Raw genomic sequence first — 16,233 nt, forward strand, 5'->3', positions numbered from 1 at the left:
TTACTTTGAACTTTGAAATTTGACTGGATATTTGTTCTGGACTCAACACTGAATTCTACAATGTTGGTTCATTAACAATTTAATTGTCATTATATTTTCAGTTTCTTATTCTTCTGATAACTTAAGATTTTATTTGTCTCTTTTGAACACCTCCTCTAGATAGTCCTTTCAGCAAATGTAATAACTGCCCTTGTCCAGTCACTTTTCTCATCTCTTACTTGCACTTACAGATCAAGGATTTTGGTTTGGGATCTCAGAAAATGTGACAAAGGTGAAAATTTTACCAGGTATCAAGTTGCTCAGCATTTCTGATTCTCCTGGATGTTGTTGCTACCATGCGCTTCATGCCACCCGTTTTCCCACCTCCAGGACTTTTCCTCTTCCTTCCTTCAAACTCTGGCTTTTTCTGTTCCTTACTAATGTCCTCCCTACTGTACACCAACTCCATGGCAGTAAGGATGAGTCAAACCGCAAGCTCCAGCCTCACTACCCTTCATGAAAAGTCAGGGCGTATGTGGCTGCAGGCAAAATGTTACTGCTTTAGGAAGGCAGCATTTGAAGCTGTGAGTCAGGAATCTGGCTTCACTTTTCCCTAGTAACAGTTTGAAGAGGGAGGGAGGGAGGGAAAGTGGAAGCAAGATAAAATGGGAGAGAGACAGATAGGGAAGGGGTAGATAGAGAGGTAGTAAGAGAGAAAGTGAAAGGGAGAGAGAACAAGAAAAAGTGAGAGTTAGGGAGGAAGGAAGGGCGAGGGATAGATATTTCTCTCCCTTTTACCTCCTAGTCACTGTACACCTCTTCTCCCTTTCTTCTCATTGTCTGTTATCCATCTCCACTACCTCGGCTATTTTCTGTCCCCTGCTTACTTGCTGAATACATTCTCTTCTTACCCACTAACACTCTTTTATCTAAATCCATGCTTCCCTGCTTTTTCTCTTTCACTTCACCTTTCATCATCCCCCACTCCCTCTCTCCCATAGCGTTCTCTCTTGTCCACTTCCTTCCTCACTCCTATCAGAATTTCACTTGGGTTTTATTCCTTCCTCCCACAACATGCCCAACATTCCTATTCCCTTCCAACCTATTCTCTCTTCACTCCAATCCTTCATTCCTCCCATTGCCTCTTTCCTCTCCTTCTGCACCCATTTTTCCCACTCTTTACCTTCTCCCTCTCTTCCCTATTCAGACCCTTTGCCTGGTTCCACCTTCTAAGAGCAAAGAATTCAAGCACAACTCTACTGGCTGGATCTCAGCTCATACCAAGTCCCGGCCGACCATTACCTCCCGATGACCTACATTGTCACTTGTTCCAAAAAAACAACATATTTTTAACTTCTCCATCCTTGTTCTCAAGTCCTTGCTATCATTATAACCTTCTCAGCTCCACAGTCCTGCGAGGTATTTCTCCAGATTTGGCTCCAGTGTAAACTCATTTTCTTTAATTAGGTCATATTAGCAACCACATATTAAGTCTGGAATTTGTCCCTGAACCTCTGAGTTAGTATAAATTTCTCATCACTTAAGGTCTCTTAAAACATTAAAAACTGTTGGACCAAATATTTTGTACTAATATCATATATGGGTCAATGTTACTTTATCTGATTTGATATCATGAGACAAACTCACTGTTGGTATGGCCAATATTCATTGACTTTCCCTAACTACTAATGACAAAGATTTGCTCTCTTCAATTAGTGAATTTTAATGGTAAAGGTTTTTTCACATTATAAACTGAAAATACAGAAAACACATTCACCTGTCTAACTCCTCTCCCTGGGTCCCCTTCTTCTTCCCTTTCTCCCATGATCCACTCTCCTCTCCTATCAGATTTCCTCTTCCCCAGCCATGTACCTTTCCCACCCACCTAGCTTCACCTTCAAGCTCATCCTTCTTCTCAGTCCCCCACCTTTTTATCCTGGCATCTTCCCCCTTCCTTTCCAGTCCTGAAGGAGTGTTTTGGCCTGAAATGTCAATTCCCGATCCCTTCCAGCTTCGAACCAAAGCTCCGCTGCAGACTTCCCCAGGGCTCAGGCTCAGCTCTTCTCCCCTCACTCTGCAGCCATTCAGACCGTTTTACCCCTTGGAGGGGCAGCGTGACGAGAGGAGCTTCTGGAGTAGGAAGGGTGCAATCATCTTGATGGGATTGTACTACAGACCCCATAATGGCCACCAGGACATTGAGGAACAGATGAGTAATAAGAATAAGGAAATGTGTAAAAATAAAATGTCCCAGTTTGTCTTGGGGGATTTCACCTTTCCCAATACAAACTGGGACATTCTCAGTGTAAGGGATTTAGACAAGGAGAATTTGTTAAATGTATCCAGGATGTGTGTACTGAAAAAAGTATATAAAGCTTCATAAATTATGATTGAATGGAGCACTTAAGGGATATAATGAAGCCAAGAAAGAACAAAAGAAGGGAATTGGGAAAGCCAAGAGGGGCCTTGAAAAGTCCTTGGCAAGTAGGGTTAAGGTGAGCCCCAAGTTAAGCAAGTGGTTTCTGAGTTCTTGGAGGCACATGATAAAATAGGCCGTAGTCTATGGAGTTTCCTTCAGGGAAAATCTTGCCTGACAAATCTGTTGGAATTATTAATTATTAATTAATAATTATTAATCATTCATTTCCATAAATGCTGCCTGACCTGCTGAGTTCTTCCAGCACTTTGCATATGTTGGGCAGGAGGTATCAGTGAATAGAGAGCCAGGTTAATGTTTCAAATTGTGAAGACTCTTCAGCAGTTGATGTAGATAGCATTGAGATCAGAACTTCGATAACGTTTTATGGCTAACAAAACAAGAAAGCATAATTTAAGGTGAGAAAAAAGAAAATTTGAAGCTTTTTTTCTATATGGAGTATTGATATTTGAAAATGTTATCAGGTATTCAAGTATTCAAGAATTCAGGATTGGTTAATATCATTGCCAGTACACATGTGCTAAGGAAAATGAAATAGTTGTTACTCTGATACAGCACAAAAACCCACAATAAAATAAACAGCACAACAAATATAAATACATAAGATAGCTTATATATATATATATACTCTGCAGATGTTGTGGTCAAATCAACATGTACAGACACGCTGGAGGAACTCAGCAGGTCGGGCAGCATTCGTGGAAATGAGCAGTCAACCTTTTGGGCCAAGACCCTTCATCAGGACTGAAGAAGGAGGGGGCAGGAGCCCTATAAAGAAGGTGGGGGGAGGGTGGAAGGTGCCAGGTGAAAAACCAATCAGAGGAAAGATCAAGGGGTGAGGGAGGGGAAGCAGGGAGGGGATAAGCAGGAAAGGTGAAGAAGGAATCTAAGGGGAAAGCACTATGGGTAGTAGAAGGCAGAAGAATCATGAGAGAGGTGATCGGCAGCTGGAAGAGGAGGCAGAGTGAAACTGAGATGAGGGAAGGGAGGGGGAGGGAATTACCGGAAGTTGGAGAATTCGATGTTCATGCCAATGGGCTGGACACTAACCAGAAGGTATCTGAGGTGTTGTTCCTCCAATCTGAGTTTGGCCTCATCATGGCAGTAGAGGAGGCCATGTATGGACATATCCGAATGGGAATGTGAAGCAGAGTTGAAATGGGTGGCAACCCAGAGATCCTGTCTATTGCGGTGGATGGAGCGGAGGTGCTCGACGAAGTGGTCCCCCAATTTGCATTGGGTCTCAACAATGTAGAGGAGGCCACACCGGGAGCACTAGATGCAATAGATTACCCTAACAGATTCACAAGTGAAGTGTTGCCTCACCTGGAAGGACTGTTTGGGGCCCTGAATGGTGGTAAGAGGGGGGGTGTAGGGACAGGCGTAGCACTTACACTTGCAGGGATAAGTACCAGGTGTGTGTGTATGTATATATATAGATTGATCGTAAATCTATAAAGTGACACTAGATGCAGGAGTGTCTATACACAGGGTGACTGACAGGAAATGATAAAGTAGTGGTGGTGGGGAAGTGGAGCGGTGGGTTAGTGGGTTGACGTGTTGATCAGACTTACTGCTGGTGTAAAGTAACTGCTGTTGAGTGTGGTGATCCTGGTGTGGATGCTACGTAGCCTCCTTCTGATGGGAGTGGGACAAACAGTCCATGATTGGGACTCTTCATGATGTTACTGGCCTTTTTTCACACCATGAAGTGCCAGAAAAGAGACAAAGCAGGTGCAAAGGAGCTGATTGATACAGTTAAGAGGTGTTTGGACAGATAGTTAAATTGGCAAGATATAAAAGATACAGTCCTAATGTAGGTAAATGGGACTAATGTTGATGAACAAAGGTTTGCCAAAGGAAGGGTGGGCCAAAGACCCTATTCCTGTGCTCTGTCATTCCATGACTCCACAGCAGATGGTTACAGTTGGTATTCTCCAGTATCTCACCTCCTGACACTCCATCTTAAAGCCACAAGTTTGACCTCAACAACACTCATTACCATCAAAGAAACTGCGACCAGCTTTATTGACTCCCCACTGCACAAAATGTTCACCCATGTTTGATTTTTGATTTCCATCATACACAATAAGGTTAGGAAAGGGTGTTGCAGGATTTGGGTCCAGTGGTGATGAAGGATAGATAATATATTTCTAAATCAGGATGGCGTGTGACTAGGAGAGGAATCTATAGTTGAACTTATAGGTGATACATACTCTAATGGTGGTGAAAGGAATGAATATATTTGCTGAGGTGAATAATTGTAGTCCAAAATGCTGGGCCATCTTTCCTTGATGCACTGAGTGTTGTCAATACCATCTAGAGCTAACTTGGGCCTTGCAGGTGTTGGAAAGGACCTTCTGAGTAGCATTCATGCAGTTTCTATACATTTACACCTCAACCTGAATAGTTAACTACATATACTTAGCACAGAATGTGCTCAATCCAGCCTGCTATGGCCACTATAGAGGTTCTGGTCAATGGCGATATACCCAGCAGTTGATGGTGCCTCTGATCCCTGATGGTTCCATGAAGATAATGACATAACATATTAAGAAAAATTGTCCATGAAATGTTTCATTTTCCTCATGGTGAATTTGGTCAAAATTTTGACAATGTTTTAGGGTGGCATTGTGGGATTAGAGTTCAGGAGCCTGGACTAATTGATGACTCTGCTAATAAGTTTGACTCTGACCGTTGCTGCTGAAGAATTCAAATTCACAATGTTGGTTAAAATTTATGGTAAAAAGAAGCTAATATGAGTATTGTTGACCATGATACTGCTGGATTGTTACAAAAACCCTTCATAACTGCACCTTCAGAGAGGTAAATTTCTCTCCCCTTTTGGGCATGATCCACATGTAATTCCAGATCCTCAGCAGTGTAGGCAAATCCCAACTGTTCTCAAGGGTAATTAGGAATGGAGAACTGACACTGGCCATTCAGAGAACACTTATTTATAAATCAAAAAGTCTCACAGTTCCAAGACATTAAAATAATATGGCTTAATTATTTCCCCCACCTTCTCTCCTTATGGATCCTGAATAATGACATCACCCAAACAATTCACCAGACTCACTGTGTAAACAGATAGCAGCTTAGGTGAGAAAAATAGTGAATGCTTCATGTCTGTGACCTTCTCCATTGACGAGTATGGTTCGGCCATAATTCAGTCAGAGGTTGAATTATGAGCTTAGAATTATTGCAACATGGGAAGTGCAGGAGAGTTTCAAGTTTGTTCTATTCTGCAGTCTGACTAAACCCCAAAAATCTTGGAATCAGAATCACGATTAGATTTAATATCACCCACACATGTCGTAAAACCTGATTGCTTTACAGCAGCTGTACAATGAAATATATGACAAATAAATATAGAGAAAAGAAAACAGAGTTACATAAGTATATATACAAGGGGTGATTGATAAGTTTGTGGCCGATGGTAGAAGGAGATGTTATTAACTTCAAACTTTCTGCATTTTCACTCAAAGAGCTGAACTGCACATGCATGTAACAAGAGCTGTATAACTCATCTCCTTCTACCTTAGGTATCAAACTTATCAATCACCCCTCATGTGTGTATATAAATTTTTGAATAGACAATAAACCCATAAACCCATGGGCAGCACGTCTGTGGTTAGCAGGACACTTCGCAGTGCCAGTGATCCAGGTTCAATTCTCGCTTCAGTCTGTAAGGAGTTTGTATCTTCTCCCTGTGACCACGTGTTTCCTCAGGGAGCTCCAGTTTCCTCCCACAGTCCACAGATATACCGGTTTGTAGGTTAATTGATCATTGTAAAATAGCCCGTGATCAGGCTAGGGTTAAATTGAGTGTTGAAGGTTCTATTCCACACCGTGTCTCAATAAATACATAATATTCTGCTTTGGACTGTTGATTGTAGACCCTGGGATCTCACAGAAGTGACTATCCTTCATATTAATTTATGAACCTGGATTCTGCTCTGGAAGACTGCTTTGAGTTGGGTAATGTAGAAAAGACTGTCTACAGTCCTGCCTTGAACTGTTCCTTCCTCCTCTTTCTCTTCTCCTCCTTGATCAGCTACAAGAAGGTAATTTCTTCACCCTCTTCCCTGTTGATGATGTCATGGAGGTAACATCTGATTTCACTCAGCCTTTAGTCATCAAAAAAGAGGAGGAGTTCAACTATGTGGTAGTGACAGTGAGAGGGCTACCTATTTTGCTGGTTGATTTAAAGTGGTCCCTGGGTTTAGATGCAGGTATGTGGGACAAGGCAAAAGACCAGGGCAGCATGCTTTTAATGGGCTGAAGAGCCTGTTCTGAGCTGTAATGCTCAATGACCCCATGGCCTATGATACACCTGTTATGGGTATCACAGTTACTCACCTCTTGAGTTCCACATCTCAGTCCATGCTCTCCTGTGAAGTGCTTCATATAAACAATCTGCTGCAGGAACTCAGCAGATCAAGCAGCATCTATGGGAAGAAAGGAATTGTTGATGTTTCAGATCTAAAGCCTGCACCAGAAGTACTTGACACATCTGTTTAATATGACTTAACTGGATTTCTTTCCAAGTGCAACTTGCCCCATATTGGACAAAGTCTTCCTCTGGATGGTGCAGAGACAGCAGTTGGGAAGTGAGTCGAGTTCTTCAAAGTCAATGTCAAAGTAAATTTATTATCAAAGTACATATACATCACCATCTACTACTCTGAAATTAATTTTCTTTCAGTCATTTACAGAGAAAAAAAGAAATACAATAGAATTTATGAAAAAATATACGTACATAAACAAAAACTGACAAACAACCAATAAGCAAAAGACAGATTGTTGAAAAGAAAGAATAAGTAAATAATACTGAGACTAAAGATGGTAAAGTCCTTGAAAGTAGACTGTGGAATCAATTCTGAGTTGATGTGAATGAAGTTATCCATACTGGTTCGGTTGTAGGGTAATATCTGTTCCTGAGCCTGGTGCTTCAGGACCTGGACCCATTGTAATTTGCCTGTTGCCACAATAGGTCAACGGCAGATGCAATCTCAAAGCCTCTTCACATGGCCTTAGACTACCTGGACAACACAAACACCCATGTCAAGATGCTGTTCATCGACTATAGCTCAGCATTTAATACCATCATTCCCATAATCCTGATTGAGAAGTTACAGAACCTGGGCCTCTGTACCTCCCTCTGCAATTGGATCCTCAACTTCCTAACCAGAAGACCATAATCTGTGTGTATTAGTGATAACATCTCCTCCTCGGTAATGGTCAGCACTGGTGCACCTCAGGGGTGCGTGCTTAGCCCACTGCTCTACTCTCTCTAAACCCATGACTGTGTGGGTAGGCATAGCTCAAATACCATCTGTAAACTTGCTGATGATACAGCCATTGTTGGTAGAATCTCAGGTGGTGATGAGAGGGCATACAGAGTGAGCTATGCCAACTGGTGGAGTGGTGTTGCAACAGCAACCTGGCACTCAACATCAGTAAAACAAAAGAGCTGATTGTGGACTTCAGGAAGGGTAAGACAAAGGAACTCATACCAATCCTCATAGAGGGATCAGAAGTGGAGAGAGTGAGCAGTTTCAAGTTCCTGGATGTCAAAATCTCTGAGAACCTAACCTGGACCTAACATATGGATGTAGTTATAAAGAAAAGACAGTAACTACACTTTATTAGGAATTTGAAGAGATTTGGCATATCAACAAATACACTCAAAAACTTCCATAGATGTACTCTGGAGAGCATTGTGACAGGCTGCATCAATGTCTGGTAATGGGGGTGGGGGGGGGGGGCTGCTACATAGTACTGAAAGAGGCTGCAGAGGGTTGTAAATTTAGTTGGCTCCATCTTGGGTACTAGCCTACAAAATACCCAGGACATCTTCAGGGAGTGGTGTCTCAGAAAGGCAGCATCCAATATCAAGGACCTCCAGCACCCTGGACCTGCCCTTTTCTCACTTTTGCCATCAGGTTGGTGGAACAGAAGCCTGAAGGCACACACTCAGCGATTCAGGAACAGCTTCTTCACCTCTGCCATCCGATTCCTAAATGGACATTGAACCTGTTAACACTACCTCACTTCTTTAATATATATTATTTCTGTTTTTTGCATGATTTTTAATCTATTCAATATACTTACGCTGTAATTGATTGACTGATTTATTTATTTATTTATTTGTTTTCTTCTTCTATATTATGCATAGCATTGAACTACTGGTGATAATAAACCTGATTCTGATTCTGATTCTGGTGTGGGACATAAAGCACCTGTACCTCCTACTTAATGGTTGTAGTGAGAAAAGAACATGGCCTGGATGGGCAGGGGTCCTTGACGATGGATGCTGTTTTCTTGTGGTACTGCTCAATGTAGATGTGCTTAAAGGTGGGAAGGGCACTGCATGTGATGGACTGAGTTCTTATCCTGATATTCCTAGGTAAAGAGTGATAAAGTCATAGAGCCATAGAATGTACAGCACAGAAACAGGCTCCTCTAGTCCATACCAAACCATTTGAACTGCCTACTCCCATCGACCTAAACTGGGGCCATTGTCTTCCATGCACTAGCATGTACCTGTCCAAACTCGTCAGGAGAATGCGGTTCTGAGCAACTGCAGAGCATATTTTCATCCCAAGCCCTAATGCAGCCATGAACTCATTGAGTGACAGAACTGTACCAAAGGGCTGAATGGCCTGTGCTTACTTGCACTCTCTTGCTGTAAAGTTAGACATATTCATCCTTTTTGATCAAGGGACCCCCCCACCTTCCTCCCATCTGAATGTAACACCGCCCAGTTTGCCTAACTTCCTGTAGACCAGAGGGTATGACCTTTGTGATTCGAGATGGCCCTGACCTGTTCGTGGCGTCTTTTTAAAGTGACAGTTATTGGGGAAGGGAAGAGAACGATTGCCTGGTGAAGATCTCCACCACACTGGACTACGTGGCAAGTCTTCTGCGGTGAATAAGAGATAAGCAGAGCAGGTGAGCTGTGTAAAATGCAACCCAAATACTGAAAATAGAACAGCATCAGCCTAGGGCAAACACCAGCTGTAAATCATGCATTAACAAGGTGGCATCGTTATATAATAACTCCTGAACACAAACCACGTTTTTTGTTGCTGATGCAGATATTATCATTAGATTTTTATTACATATTTTAGAGCTCAAGATAAGCACCAAAACAGAACTCAAGCCTTTTCTTAATCGTCATTTAACACTCACTATGTGTTTGTATCTGAACAAAGCTACACCTCTCCGCTTAAGTTCCTGCTCAGAGTAGATCTAAGATGGTGACTGTGTGCGGAATGAAATAATTATTTTTTTTCGCTTGCATTTTAGCGAGAGTGCAAGAGCTGTGATTAAAGTGCATGATGACAGCGTCAGGAAGCGCAGGAGAGAGAAATGGATTGCATCCCCTGTCAGGAAGTGGAAAACAAACTGCCCACTGGCATCGGGTGCACATAAAGCAAAAGTCCCACAGATGGTTCATTTTCCAGTATAGTCCCTTGACATTCATTTTCTTTGAACCATGGGTCTTGCTGATTGTTTTAATAAGAAGAAATAAGGTGTTTGTCAGCTGAAAAGATTTTAGCGGAGTCTCTGGTTACACACAGATGGTGGGCAGGTCCCTGGTTGGAGTAACTTGTTAAAAGGAAGGCTGCCCTCTCGACCAGTACCTCGTCTGAGTGGCCTGCAAAGATGTGACACAAATTGTACCATGGAGATCTGGGGCACGACAGCAATTCCACATCTTGTACCCTACTGATTTCAATCTCATTACAGCGTGCACCTGCCCAAGGGCAGTAATGTCCCTGGTAGGAGGAAAAAGCAAAACGCAAAGGCCTCTTCTCCCTGAGTACTTCTATCTATATAGCTACCTCATAACACAGGGGAGACATTATCTGCAGGGCTGTGACCAAGATCTAGGAAGTGGAATTAGCAGGAGCAGTTTGCTTTCAGCTAGTGTGGACATATTGGTTTGAATAACTCCCTTTTTATCTGCAAAATTTCTACGAATGTATAATAGAGCTAAAATTGAATGATATTTATTTACTTAGAGATACAGCGCAGAGCAAGTCCTTCTGGCTGCATCATTCAGCAAACCACCTATTTAACACTAGCCTAATCTCAGGACAATTTACAATGTCCAATTAACTTACTAACTGGTACAGCTTTGGTACGTCTGTGGGAGGAAACCGGAGCAATCAGAGGAAACTAGTGCAGTTCACAGGGAGGACATACAAAATCCTGACAGATGTTGTCAGAATTAAAATCCAAACTCCAACGCCTCAACCTGCAATAACTTCACGCTAACTGTTCCATTACGTAGCTTTCTCGTGCCTGTTTGTCCGAGGACCTTTAGGACTTTTTGGAGATTTGATAGAGTTATGCAAATTTATGAGGGGTATAGACAGGGTAAATGCAAGAAGGCTTTTTCCACAGAGGTTGGGTGGGACTACAACTAGAGGTCATGGGTTAAGGGTGAAAGGAGAAACTTCTCCGCTCAGAGAGACGTGAGAGTGTGGAACGAGCTGCTAGCACTAGTAGTGCCTGTGAGCTTGATTTCAAACCTTGTGAGAAGTTTGGATAGGTACATGGATGGTAGGGATAGGGAGGGCTCTGGTCTCAGTGCAGGTTAATGGGAGAAGCAGATTAAATGGACTCAACACGGAAAAGATGGGCCAAAAGACCTATTTCTGAGCTGTATTTCTCTATGACTTTATGACCTTTTATGCCTACTAGATTAAACTTTACACCATTTACTAGCATCCTTTCCTCATTGATCTCTTGCCACTGTCTTGCAGCTAAATTATTATGGAGGGTAGGTTGGGATCCAGGTTTGGAGACACAGGTGCTGGAATCTGGAGGAAAACAAGCTGCAGGAGGAACTCCACGGGTCAAGGAGCAGAGGGATAATCGATGTTTTAGCTCAGGTCCCTGCACCAGGATTGAGAGTGTAAAGTGGGGGACAGCCACTATGAAGCAGTAAAAGAGAGGGGTGAGGAAGGAGATGGCAGGCGAAAGGTGGATCCAGGTGTGGTGGAGTTGATGGGTAGATGGAGTCAGGCATTAGAGGGGTGACTGGAGACAGGGACAGAGAGCGGAAAGTGATTGGTGGAGATAATAAAGAGCTGCAGATAATATAATGTGATAAAAAGGGAGGCGCTGAGTTGTACTGGACAGAGGAGGTATGATGCGCAGGAGGGAATAGTGAAGCAACGGTTAGATGAGCTGAGTGGCCTGTCTCTGTGATGTCTATTTAAGTTATTCATTTGCTGGACCCGCAGGTCGCTGCAGAGTGTAGTTTTTCAGCACTCCTCGCCATCACCATTATGCGATGGATCTGATGTCATATGATGGACCTCGGCCTTCAGTTGTTGAATGAAGAAGAACTATGATCTTAGCGACACACACAAAATGCTGGAGGAACTCAGCAGGTCAGGCAGCACCTGTGGAAATGAATAAACAGTCAATGTTTCGGGCTGGGACCCTTCATCTGGACCAGATATCATGGTAAAACTTCTGTAATTGAGATTGGTACAGGCATCATCATCGTTATCTATCATGTCATATGACATGCACAATCATTCTCTTTCCATGACAATGCTTGTTCTTGGCAAATTTTTCTACAGAAGTGGTTTGCCATTGCTTTCTTCTCGGCAGCGTCTTTACTGTGCTCTTCAGAGATTGTCTGCCTGGTATCAGTGGTCGTATAACCAGGATTTGTGATCTGCACCAGTTGTTCATCCGCCATCCGCCACCTGCTCCCGTGGCTTCACTTGAGCATGATCGAGGGGCCTCCTCCTGCACCTTGCCCAAGGGTGACCTGCAGTCTACGCCTCCTTTGGTTGAGATGTATCTCCACTCCACACTATCACCCATGTTGTCGGGGTGTTGTCATCTACAGCAGGAGGCTACCGGCCAGGTCACAATGTGTGTTGAAGTAACTTGATAACCATAGGATAATAATCTCCATAATCTTCAGACCTCTGACTCTATTTTGTTGATTCATGTTCTGAACAGGTTCATTCTGCAGCTATAGCAGGAGATTGTTGAATTGTCTGAAGTAAGCTCATTACTATCTCACTGCACTATTTCAAAGTGAGGGGAAATGAAGGGTTAGGGGATGATTGGGGATAGACTAGAAAATGGAATTGAAGTCGTACAAGTAAGAGTAGGAGGGAGAGATAATGTGAAAGCAGAAGGAATGGGTATAAAAGGGGAGGTATGAAATAATTCTGCATTTCAAGTTTTTCAGTTCAATAAAGATATAAGACTGCAGACGATTCAACAATTTAAAAAGGGCTTTGACCTGAAATGCAAGAGAACCTGCAGACGCTGGGGATCCAGGCGAACACACACAGAATGCTGAAGGAATCCAGCAGGTCTGGTAGCATTTATGGAGAGGAAGAAATAGACGACATTTTGGGCTAAATCCCTATGAAGATTCTCAGCCCGAAACATCGACAGTCTATTCCTCTCCAAAAATGCTGCCTGACCTACCAAATTCCTCCAGCATTTTGTGTGTTGCTTTTTACCTGAAATGTTGACAATACCTTTCCCCCTACAGATCCATTGAGTTACTTCAGTAGATTGTTTATTTTTGGTTCCATAATGTGCTAGCTGATATATTAGTAGTTTTACTTTCAATATTTCAGACAAACTTAGAGGATTTAAAGTGACATTGAAGTATTGTGAATATCAGTGACTGGTAAAATTGGAGGTCGAGCTTAATCAGTTATCAGTCTTATAAAGATCCTTACTATGAAATTCTGAACTCCATACTGAATCTTGAATCTGGAGGATGATCTTCGTTAGAAGATCACTGAAGGCCTAGGAAAAGGCCAGAGTTGGTGTAGAGACTGGCAATTAATGCCAAAGCTTAGGGAAACACCTGTGAACTGAATGGAGGTGTTCAGCAAATTACCCAGCAAATTTACCTATGGTTCACAATGCAGAAGCAGGGAGTACAAGGCGTGTGAGAGTTTACCTTGCTTCTTTGACTAGAAAGCGTATTGGTAGAGCTGGAGTGTGGGAAGAGAGGATTTCACTTTTCTATTGTACACATTTCAGGTGGTGGCATGAATCTGTATCTCCACCAAAGGAGACGTAAGACACTCCTTCCCACTGCTAGCATGCAGGTCACCTTGGGTAAGATGTAGCACCTGCTTAGTCCACAGATCAGGATCATGTGAAGTCATGGGAGCAGATGGTGGATGGTTGTATGAAGAGCTGGTGCAGATCACAAGTCCTGGTTACGTGACCACTGACACCAGGCAGACAATCTCTGAACAGTCTTGATAATGGCTGGGGTCACCCGTCTTGTAAAGACACTGCCCAGAAGAAGGCAATGGCAAACAAATTCTATAGAAAAAATTGCCAAGAACAGCCATCTTCATAGACCATGATTGTCCATGTCATACGACATGGCACAAGATGATGATGATGATGTAGACAATATTTTGCGTTTAGCTGCCTGGTGTCTGTTGATTTACTGATATGAGTCACTGAAAGTGAAGATTACTTTCAATTTCTTTCTCTACAAGCTGAAAACAAACTAAATTTAACAGCCACAGTAGCTTCTCTGACCTGAACAGTTAAAGAGAAACTTACATGTCTTAACACTGCACTAGTAAAGTGTTTGTATCCATTAGGTAAAGATCTTCACCAATATTGCATCATTAACTGATAATCTAAGAAGAATCACTTCAAACCTGAAAATAAAAGTGAAATAAGCAGGTTTCATAGGCTTCTGACAAACTGCTGGTGATGTGCAACTGGTCATTAAATTTTGTCAAGCTAAGGCAGATGAATTGCTATTTTTATCGCTTAAGTATTTGTTGGCAAAATTTGTACCATTGCATTGGGAATCTATGCAATTGGCTAAAGGTTTGCAAAACAGTTTAAATGTGAAATACTCAGTGATGTGCTAATGAGGCCTCTCATGGAGTATTGTGAGCATTTTTGAACCCCTTATCCAAGAAAGGATGCACTGACATTGGAGAAAATTCAAAGGAAGTTCACAAAAATGATTCCAGGATTGAAAGGCTTGTTATATGAGGAGTGTTTGATGGCTCTGGGCCTCTACTCACTGGAAGTCAAAAGGATGAGAGGTGACCTCATTGGAACCTATTGAACATTGAAAGGCAATAGAGTGGATGTGGAGGAGATGTTTCCTCTGATGGGGGAATCTAAGAATAGAGGACACAGCATCAGAATAGAATGGAGGTGAGGAGGAATTTACTTTGGCAGAGACTGCTCAAAGTGGGGTATTTGTTGCCACAGGCCGGTGTGGTGGCCAAGTCATTGGGTATGTTTAAGCCAGAGGTTGTTAGATTCTTGATTGGTTAGGACATGAAGGGATACAGGGTGAAGGCAGGGGACCGGGGTGGAGAGGGAAAATGGATCAGCCATGATGAAATGTCAGAGCAGACTCGATGGGCCAAATGGCTTAATTCTGCTCCTATATCTCATGGTCTTACGGCTTTATGTTTTTATCCAGAGTATTGACATTTCAGCTTCAGTAATAATTATTACCCCTTAGCCAACATGCTCTTGAAACTGTGTGGATAACTTCACTCACCTCAACACTGAAATGTTCTCCACAACCTATGGACTCACTTTCAAGGACTCTACAACTCACGTTCTTAATATATGTTACTTACTTAATATTCTTTTGTTTTTTTTTCTGGTTTGTACATGTAACCCTCAGGCTTGGCCAGCACATGTTCATCTAGGGGAAAACAACCTCTGGCCCCGCCAAACTGAGAAATCTTGTTTGTGTGGATGCTGCATGATGTGTTGCCCGGTTACAAATCCATACTGCAAAATATCAAACAGTACACAATATGTGATTGAACGACTGATCTTTATAATTGTTAATTTGACTATATGGTTAGTAAAGAAACAGAAAAAGAAAGGGGCCCATTCTCATGAAACAGTCAACTGCACATTGTTGGAGCTCACTGTTGGTTCATTTGTTCCTATTGACCTCCGAGTGTAGCCGGCCCTCAGACCCTCGCTCTTCAGTCCACTCCGTTCAGTGGTCTTCTGACTCTCTCCATTCGTGTCCTCTCTCTCCATCGTTCCCCGATGAAAAACCACTGAAAACCCGGCTTCCAGACCCAAGAAAGAACAACATTTCTCCTATTCGTTAGCCCCTGCATTCCAAAGCCCCGTTACCTCTAGTCATATCCTAAACATGGCTGCTACAGAGAAACCATTACCTTAGCAGTGAAACACTACAGACAGGCCATTACATTAGCAGTGAAACCTTACAGCATGTTACATACAAAATATTGTATTTTACACATAGGTTCTTTGTCCGTCTTTAATGTGTGTCATTTTTCATTAATTCTATTGTGTTTCTTTGTACTTACTGTGAATGACCACAAGAAAGTGAATCTCAGGATAGTATATGGTGGCATATTTGCACTTGGATTATAAATTTATTTTGCACTGAACTTAGTGCCCGGGCATCGAATACCTTGTAATGCGTTATTTTTTATTCTTGGGATTGCGGAGAAGCCCTACTTATTGATCTCTTTTATTTAGACATAAGAAGTGTACCGACAGCAGATTTATTAGCAATGTTGAGGGATGCACGGGCTTTCTCTTCATGATGTCTGTTGCCTGGGAAGTTAGTTTAATAATTGCTCATTGGTTTGGGGTTTAATTAGGTACTAGATTTTCAGGTTGCAGGATTAGACACTGCAGTTCATCAAAAATAAATTTTGAAAATTTACTTAATAATCTAGAAGAATGCTTTGAGTAGCAATGCACATTCTCCCGTAAGATCAAATTTATTCAACGATATATTGTTACTAGCATTGGCTAGTTCC

The sequence above is a fragment of the Hypanus sabinus genome, chromosome 2 (assembly GCF_030144855.1).
Source record: "Hypanus sabinus isolate sHypSab1 chromosome 2, sHypSab1.hap1, whole genome shotgun sequence".
Lineage (NCBI taxonomy): Eukaryota > Metazoa > Chordata > Chondrichthyes > Myliobatiformes > Dasyatidae > Hypanus > Hypanus sabinus.